The sequence below is a fragment of the Oncorhynchus mykiss genome, chromosome 22 (assembly GCF_057628025.1).
Source record: "Oncorhynchus mykiss isolate SJ-2025 chromosome 22, ASM5762802v1, whole genome shotgun sequence".
Taxonomy (NCBI): Eukaryota; Metazoa; Chordata; class Actinopteri; order Salmoniformes; family Salmonidae; genus Oncorhynchus; species Oncorhynchus mykiss.
The window spans coordinates 18327006-18335804 of record NC_143043.1 but is presented as its reverse complement, the minus strand read 5'-3'; the positions used below and the strand labels follow the sequence as shown (position 1 = coordinate 18335804).

General features: G+C 42.7%; 1 long non-coding RNA gene across 1 annotated transcript; it reads right to left on the bottom strand.

Annotated features, from left to right (window-relative positions):
- Positions 1-3900: 3900 nt before the first annotated feature.
- On the bottom strand, positions 3901-8010 carry LOC149972818 (uncharacterized). Its single transcript, XR_016490549.1, has 3 exons — positions 7871-8010; positions 5789-5941; positions 3901-5691 (listed from the first exon to the last, which is right to left on the bottom strand). It is a non-coding gene; the product is annotated as an uncharacterized LOC149972818 (long non-coding RNA).
- Between the last annotated feature and the right edge of the window lie 789 nt (positions 8011-8799).

The window sequence follows — 8799 nt, the reverse complement described above, 5'->3', positions numbered from 1 at the left end:
TTTTTTTACCAAACTTAGCTTTATTGTGTCAGAAATTGGACATTGTTCTTAGGGGGACACTACCAATGGACAAACACCTACAGCTCTGGATATATATTAATCATTGAAGGGTGAATAATGACATTAAGGCAAGAGGACAATACTGTAGGTAGCCTAGTTTTCAAATGGAGCCTTTTTATGATTGTTTTATTCATTTTATAGCGACACCATGTGGTAGGTAAATAAATGCAAAATTCAAGGTGGAACTTCACTGTTTCACAATTTGATATACAAATTAATAAATGCATTGCGTATTATCACACATACATCATAGTCAAATAGTAAATTGTGACACACACATTCATTGCAGAGTTCATAATACATTTTTCTGCAGTCTTACATGTTGTACCAGAGTAGGGAAATAAGTCACAACAATTCTAAGGACATCTGACTTACATTTAACACCAGAACAATACCCAGACAGTCGTAGGCCAAGGATAGCAATGTAAACGCTGCAACTATAAGCAAGGTGACAGCCACATGGGCATGGTTGTTGAGAGACCCATTATAAAAAACATTGGATATTACCGACAGACATAACAGAGAATAGGGAACTGTTGTTCGTACGTGATTTGCATTCAAATGAATGAACACTGAGCCTGAAGTTATGAAGTGCCATTTTATCAGAAAAATCATACAGTGCATTCGCAAAGTATTCAGACCCCTAGACTTTTTCCACATTTTGTTACGTTACAGCCTTTTTCTAAAAATGGATTTTCTCATCAATTTACACACATAACCCCATAATGACAAAGCAAAAACTGTTGTTTTTTTGTGTAAATGTATATGAAAAAAATAACATTGAAATATAACATTTACATAAGTATTCAGACCATTTACTCAGTACTTTGTTGAAGAACCTTTGGCAGCGATTACAGCCTTGAGTGTTCTTCGGTATGATGCTACAAGCTTGGCAGACCTATATTTGTGGACTTTCTTCCATTCTTCTCTGCAGATCCTCTCAAGCTCTGTCAGGTTGGATGTGGAGCATCCCTGCACAGCTACTTTTAGGTCTCTCCAGAGATGTTAGATTTGGTTCAAATCCGGGCTCTGGCTGGGCCTCAAGCCATTCCCGTGTTGCTTTGGCTGTGTGCTTAGGGTCGTTGTCCTGATGGAAGGTGAACCTTCGCCCCAGTCTGAGGTCCTGAGCGCTCTGGAACAGGTTTTCATCAAGGATATCTGACTTTGCTCTGTTCATCTTTCCCTCGATCCTGACTAGTCTCCCAGTCCCTACCACTGAAAAACATCCCCACGGCATGATGGTGCCACCACCATGCGTCACCGAAGCGATGGTGCCAGGTTTCCTGGCATTCAGGCCAAAGAGTTCAATCTTGGTTCTCATGGTCTGAGTGGTCTTTAGGAGCCTTTTGGCAAACTCCAAGCAGGCTGTCATGTGCCTTTCACTGAGGAGTGGCTTCTGTCTGGCCTCTCTACCATAAAGGCCTGATTGGTGGAGTTCTGCAGAGATGGTTGTCCTTCTGGAAGGTTCTCCCATCTCCACAGAGGAACTCTGAAGCTCTGTCAGAGTGACCATCGGGTTCTTGGTCACCTCCATGACCAAGGCTCTTCTCCCCCGATTGCTCAGTTTGGGCGGGTGGCCAGCTCTAAGAAGAATCTTGGTGGTTCCAAACTTCTTCCATTTAAGAATGAGGGAGTCCACTGTGTTCTTGTGGACCTTCAATGCTGCAGAAATGTTTTGGTACCCTTCCCCAGATCTATGCACCAACACAATCCTGTCTCAGAGCTCTACGGACAATTCCTTCAACCTCATGGCTTGGTTTTTGTTCTGACATGCACAGTCAACTGTGGGACCATATTTAGACAGGTGTGGGCCTTTCCAAATCATGTCCAATCAATTGCATTTATCACAGGTTGGACTCCAATCAAGCTGTAGAAACATCTCAAAGATGATCAATGGAAACAGGATGCACCTGAGCTCAGTTTCAAGGCTCATTGCAAAGGGTCTGAATACTTATGGGTCTGAATACTTATGTAAATAAGGTATTCTTTTGTTATATACACTGCTCAAAAAAATAAAGGGAACACTTAAACAACACAATGTAACTCCAAGTCAATCACATATCTGTGAAATCAAACTGTCCACTTAGGAAGCAACACTGATTGACAATACATTTCACATGCTGTTGTGCAAATGGTTTGGACAACAGGTGGAAATTATAGGCAATTAGCAAGACACCCCCAATAAAGGAGTGGTTCTGCAGGTGATAACCACAGACCACTTCTCAGTTCCTATGCTTCCTGGCTGATGTTTTGGTCACTTTTGAATGCTGGCGGTGCTTTCACTCTAGTGGTAGCATGAGACGGAGTCTACAACCCACACAAGTGGCTCAGGTAGTGAAGCTCATCCAGGATAGCACATCAATGCGAGCTGTGGCAAGAAGTTTTGCTGTGTCTGTCAGCGTAGTGTCCAGAGCATGGAGGTGCTACCAGGAGACAGGCCAGTACATGTGGAGACGTGGAGGAGGCCGTAGGAGAGCAACAACCCAGCAGCAGGACCGCTACCTCCGCCTTTGTGCAAGAAGGAGCAGGAGTAGCACTGCCAGAGCCCTGCAAAATGACCTCCAGCAGGCCACAAATGTGCATGTGTCTGCTCAAACGGTCAGAAACGGACTCCATGAGGGTGGTATGAGGGCCCGACGTCCACAGGTGGGCTAACAGCCCAACACCATGCAGGACGTTTGGCATTTGCCAGAGAACACCAAGATTGGCAAATTCGCCACTGGCGCCCTGTGCTCTTCACAGATGAAAACAGGTTCACACTGAGCACATGTGACAGACGTGACAGTCTGGAGACGCCGTGGAGAACGTTCTGCTGCCTGCAACATCCTCCAGCATGACCGGTTTGGCGGTGGGTCAGTCATGGTGTGGGGTGGAATTTCTTTGGGGGTCCGCACAGCCCTCCATGTGCTCGCCAGAGGTAGCCTGACTGCCATTAGATACCGAGATGAGATCCTCAGGCCCCTTGTGAGACCATATGCTGGTGCGGTTGGCCCTGGGTTCCTCCTAATGCAAGACAATGCTATACCTCATGTGGCTGGAGTGTGTCAGCAGTTCCTACAAGTGGAAGGCATTGATGCTATGGACTGGCCCGCCCGTTCCCCAGACCTGAATCCAATTGAGCACATCTGGGACATCATGTCTCGCTCCATCCACCAACGCCACGTTGCACCACAGACTGTCCAGGAGTTGGCGGATGCTTTAATCCAGGTCTGGGAGGAGATGCCTCACGAGACCATCCGCCACCTCATCAGGAGCATGCCCAGGCGTTGTAGCGAGGTCATACAGGCACGTGGAGGCCACACACACTACTGAGCCTCATTTTGACTTGTTTTAAGGACATTACATCAAAGTTGGATCAGCCTGTAGTGTGGTTTTCCACTTTAATTTTGAGTGTGACTCCAAATCCAGACCTCCATGGGTTGATAAATTTGATTTCCATTGATAATTTTAGTGTGATTTTGTTGTCAGCACATTCAACTATGTAAAGAAAAAAGTATTTAATAAGAATATTTCATTCATTCAGATCTAGGATGTGTTATTTTAGTGTTCCCTTTATTTTTTTGAGCAGTGCATATATATTTTTTGCACAAATTTTTAAAAAACGGTTTTCACTTTGCAAATGATGGAGTACTGTGTGTAGATTGATGAGGGGAAAGAGTCAAGGGTTCTGAATATTTTCAGAATGCTCGGTATCTAAGTTCCCTATCTACCATGCTAGACTGCTAGCTACACCAGGTGTGAGAGTTTGCTGTACACCACAATAGCAATATTGACTAGCTAGTAGACAGCTAACATTAGTATGTTGATATAAACAAAGATACTTGTAACTAGCTAGCTAATTTGGGGACTCGCATAATATAGATTTAACTTGTCCGAATGGACAAGTAAAAAAAAACACAAAAATCATCACTATATCAAACAATTACTCCAATCAGAATTAGATCAGAGAGGCCAACATCGGAATAATATTCAAATCTATTTTTAATATAATAAATAAAAAAGCCTACATGACAAAGTGTAGGTGACATGCATATTAGTTACAACCTCATGTCCAAACCGATGCTGACATGAGGGATGCGCCAGAAAATGTAGCCACACTTTAATGACACTTTTAATTACATCAATATGTACTAAATGCCAGTCATTTTTGACAATTATAATGAAGGAAATTTACATTAATGTCTAAAGGCTTGACTCTGTCGACATAGGCTGCTCGAGGCACAGTTCATTCAGATCAAATGGTCACAAGACCAGAGAGTGGAGGACCATGCCTGTTACGAACCGCACATCAGCTACCTTGAATCTGAGTGGAGGGGGTCAGGATTTTGAAACTATAGAGAACAAAAAGATAATTGCAACATGTAGAGTGTTGGTCCCATGTTTCATGAGCTGAAGCAAAAGACACCAGAAATTGTCCATGCACACATAAAGCTGATTTCTCTCAAATTCTGTGCACAAATATGTTTACAACCCTGTTAGTGAGCATTTCTCCTTTGCCTAGATAATCCATCCACCTGACAGGTGTGGCATATCAAGAAGCTGATTAAAAAGCATGATCATTACACAGATGCACCTTGTGCTGGGGACAATTAAAGGCCATTCTAAAATGTGCACTTTTGTCACACAACACAATGCCACGGATGTCTCAAGTTTTGAGGGAAATTTCAATTGATATGCTGACTACAGGAATGTCCACTAGAGCTGTTGCCAGCTGTGAACCTCGACATCCAGCTGTTTCTCCTTCGGGATCATTTGAGTAAGCCACCCAGACAGCTGATGAAACTGTGGGTTTGCACAATCAACAGCCTGATTAACTCTATGCGAAGGAGATGACTTGGTTTTGAGCCCTGGAGGGAATTATTTTATGAAGACATATTTGGTTGTAATTGTGATGTTGCAATATTTTTTGTGTCTTGCCTCTCTACCATAAAGGCCTGATTGGTGGAGTGCTGGAGAGATGGTTGTCCTTCTGGAAGGTTATCCCATCTCCACAGATGAACTTTGGAGCTCTGTCAGAGTGACCATTGGGTACTTGGGCACCTCCCTAACCAGGGCCCTTTTCCCCCAATTGCTCAGTATGGACAGGCGGCCAGCTCTAGGAAGAGTCTTGGTGGTTCCAAACTTCTTCCATTTAAGAATGATGGTGGCCACAGTGTTCTTGGAGACCTTCATTGCTGCAGATCTGTACCGCAACACAATCCTGTCTTGGAGCTTTACGGGCAATTCCTTTGACCTCATGGGGGATTGGTTTTTGCTCTGACATGCACTGTCAACTGTGGGACCTTATATAGACTGGTGTGTGCCTTTCCAAATCATCAGGGGACTCAAGTTACAAAAACATCTCATGGATGATCATTGGAAACGATGCACCTGAGCTCAATTTCAAGTCTCATAGCAAAGGGTCTGAATAATTATGTAAATGTATCTTTTTTTGTATTAGAATTTTTTTGCTCAATTTATAAAAACCTGTCTTCCCTTTTTCATTATGGGGTATTGTGTGTAGATTGATGAGGGGGTATGAATACTTTCAGAATGCACCGTACCTCTCGAGTCACAACACACTCCAGAGGACAAGTTGTTATTATACTGATGCCAAGACAGAAGTAAACAAACATAGCCAGGTCATCGTTCCTGCAGTAGTTTTCAAAAAAAAGAGATAAGAGGTTAGAAAAAGAACCCTTAGTGGAGAGTGATTAGAGACATACCATGAGAGTGTGTTGAGTTTTACCTTGCGTGTACCCAGTGAAGGTAGCATAGCCAGTCGCAGCAAACAGAGCACTGACAATCAGAGAAGAACCAACAGACGTGAGTGACACGAGACCAAGACTTGGTTCCTCCAGAGAGCCATAGATCATAAAGCTGTTGTGATGGCTGATTTAGGCTGCACGACAAAAGTATATAGCAAAGTATTACAATCTTCCAATAGTCCAAAGCTACATTTTTGTGTTGTTGTTTTGTGTGGATTTCTGCTATTATGAAACCTGATTGGCATTATCATACAATATGAAGCTGTACACACATAGGCTATATTAGAAGAGAACTCAAAAGACAACACCAACAGCCTAAATTGCATTCCATCCTGTAAATACTCATGCATTCAGTGTCGGGGGACTATGGACACAAAGTAATTGGATTAACATTTTGGCCTTATTTCTATTAAGTATTGGGTGACTGTAATTCATATTCCATTCACCCAACCCAATGTAATATCTATACATTTAGGCTACTACATGATACTCCAATTTTCCCTGTACCCATCATGAGGTTACTACAACCTAGCCTATGAATTAACGTTTCAACGTAGCTGCACAGGTCGAGAGGAATTTGAGTAATCAAGGTAACAGAAAGACAGACTTCACTCATGCTGCCAAACATACCCTCGTAAAACTGACCATCCTACCGATCCTCGACTTCGGCGATGTCATTTACAAAATAGCCTCCAATACCCTACTCAATAAATTGGATGCAGTCTATCACAGTGCCATCCATTTTGTCACCAAAGCCACATATACTACCCACCACTGCGACCTGTACGCTCTCGTTGGCTGGCCCTCGCTTCATACTCGTCGCCAAACCCACTGGCTCCAGGTCATCTACAAGACCCTGCTAGGTAAAGTCCCCCCTTATCTCAGCTCGCTGGTCACCATATTAGCACCCACCTGTAGCACGCGCTCCAGCAGGTATAACTCCCTGGTCACCCCCAAAACCAATTCTTCCTTTGGCCGCCTCTCCTTCCAGTTCTCTGCTGCCAATGACTGGAACGAACTACAAAAATCTCTGAAACTGGAAACACTTATCTCCCTCACTAGCTTTAAGCACCAACTGTCAGAGCAGCTCACAGATTACTGCACCTGTACATAGCACATCTATAATTTAGCCCAAACAACTACCTCTTCCCCTACTGTATTTATTTATTTAATTATTTTGCACCACATTATTTATATTTCTACTTCGCACATTCTTCCACTGCAAATCTACCATTCCAGTGTTTTACTTGCTATATTGTATTTACTTCGCCACCATGGCCTTTTTTTGCCCTTACCTCCCTTATCTCACCTCATTTGCTCACATTGTATATAGACTTATTTTTCTACTGTATTATTGACTATGTTTGTTGTATGTGTCGAACTGCTTTGCTTTATCTTGGCCAGGTCGCAATTGTAAATGAGAACTTGTTCTCAACTTGCCTACCTGGTTAAATAAATAAAATAAATAAATAAAAACAGTGACACATTTAATACCGCCTTGCACACTCTTGCCTGCATCTAGCTGGTCTAGGGTGTAATCATTAGTCTAACAGATGCAAATGAGAGCTTCTATTGGGCAAATTCAGGTATGTTTTTCCCCATTTTGTTCCGTTTGCTTCCGTTGAAGAAACATTTTTCAACGAAATCGGCAGAATTATTACACCCCTGATCACACGCGAACACAGTTCACTTTCATTACAGCCACATAAAAGCAGCATGCTCACTTTGCTCGTTGTATACAGTATATAATTCCTTCTCGCAGCTATCTATGGCTACGTGCTCTCCTCCTCTCCCCTTTTCCCTTCACTTGTGGACTTCAATGCACAACACATCAGCTGTCTGTGGCCAGGTGAAAAAACCTTTCCAAGCCAAACCTCCATATCATGACCGCTAACCGCTACACACAGCCTACATCATTGCCACGTCATAGTCAACATAGCTACTAGAACTAACACATTAGTAAACCCGTTACAATCATGCAGTACAGTGTACAGCCAGAAAGCAGTTTAGCAGTTACACCGGCGGCCCCCGGTGGCAATACATTTATAAAACCAAAAGCTTACCTTGACATGGAGGACTTACAGTGTTGGATCGTCATAGACAGCAGCTAATATGGCATCCCTCGTTGTTTGAGCAGGGTGTTTGAGTAGTCTAAACTAGCTAGCTAAGTGAAAGTGAAAGTAAAAATAAAATACAACCAAATCTCTCTCTCTCTCTCTCTCTCTCTCTCTCTCTCTCTCTCTCACTCACTTCTCCTTCATTTTTTAATAGATTAATTTGTGTTAAATTGTTCAACTACTGTCTTTCTCTCACTTTGAGTCAGCTATTCAACATATTTACGCTCTGCAGTTCTAGCTATTTGTAGCTTATGCTTTCAGTACTAGATTCATTCACTGATCCTTTGACTGGGTGAACAAAATGTAAGTTCATGCTGCAAGAGTTCTGATAGGTTGAAAGACATCCTCCGGAAGTTGTCATAATTACTGTGTAAGTCTATGGAAGGGGGTGAGAACCATGAGCCTCCTAAGTTTTGTACTGAAGTCAATGTATCCAGAGAAGGACAGAAGCTAGCTGTCCTCTGGCTACACCATGGTGCTACCCTACAGAGTCATGCTGAGGCTACTGTAGACCTTCATTGCAAAACAGTGTGTTTTAATAAAATTTTTGGTTTAAGTCGATATATTTAGTATAGTTTTATCTAAAAAGGATAACTTTTTAAATGTTTCACTATTTACATTTTTATGAAATTCACTGAGGATGGCCCTCCCCTTCCTCCTTTGAGGAGCCTCCACTGGTGTGAGGGAATAGATTTTGACAGTGTTATTATATACATCTATGGTCCTAGGGTAGCTGTTCTGATGATAACAGTGATAAGGATCAAAACAGTCAACACCATGGACAGTAAGGACACCAGGAATCCCATAGACAGGTGCTTTAGCTCAGAAATGGAAGAATGAGTCATTGACTCCTTAAATCAATGTAACAATATGTG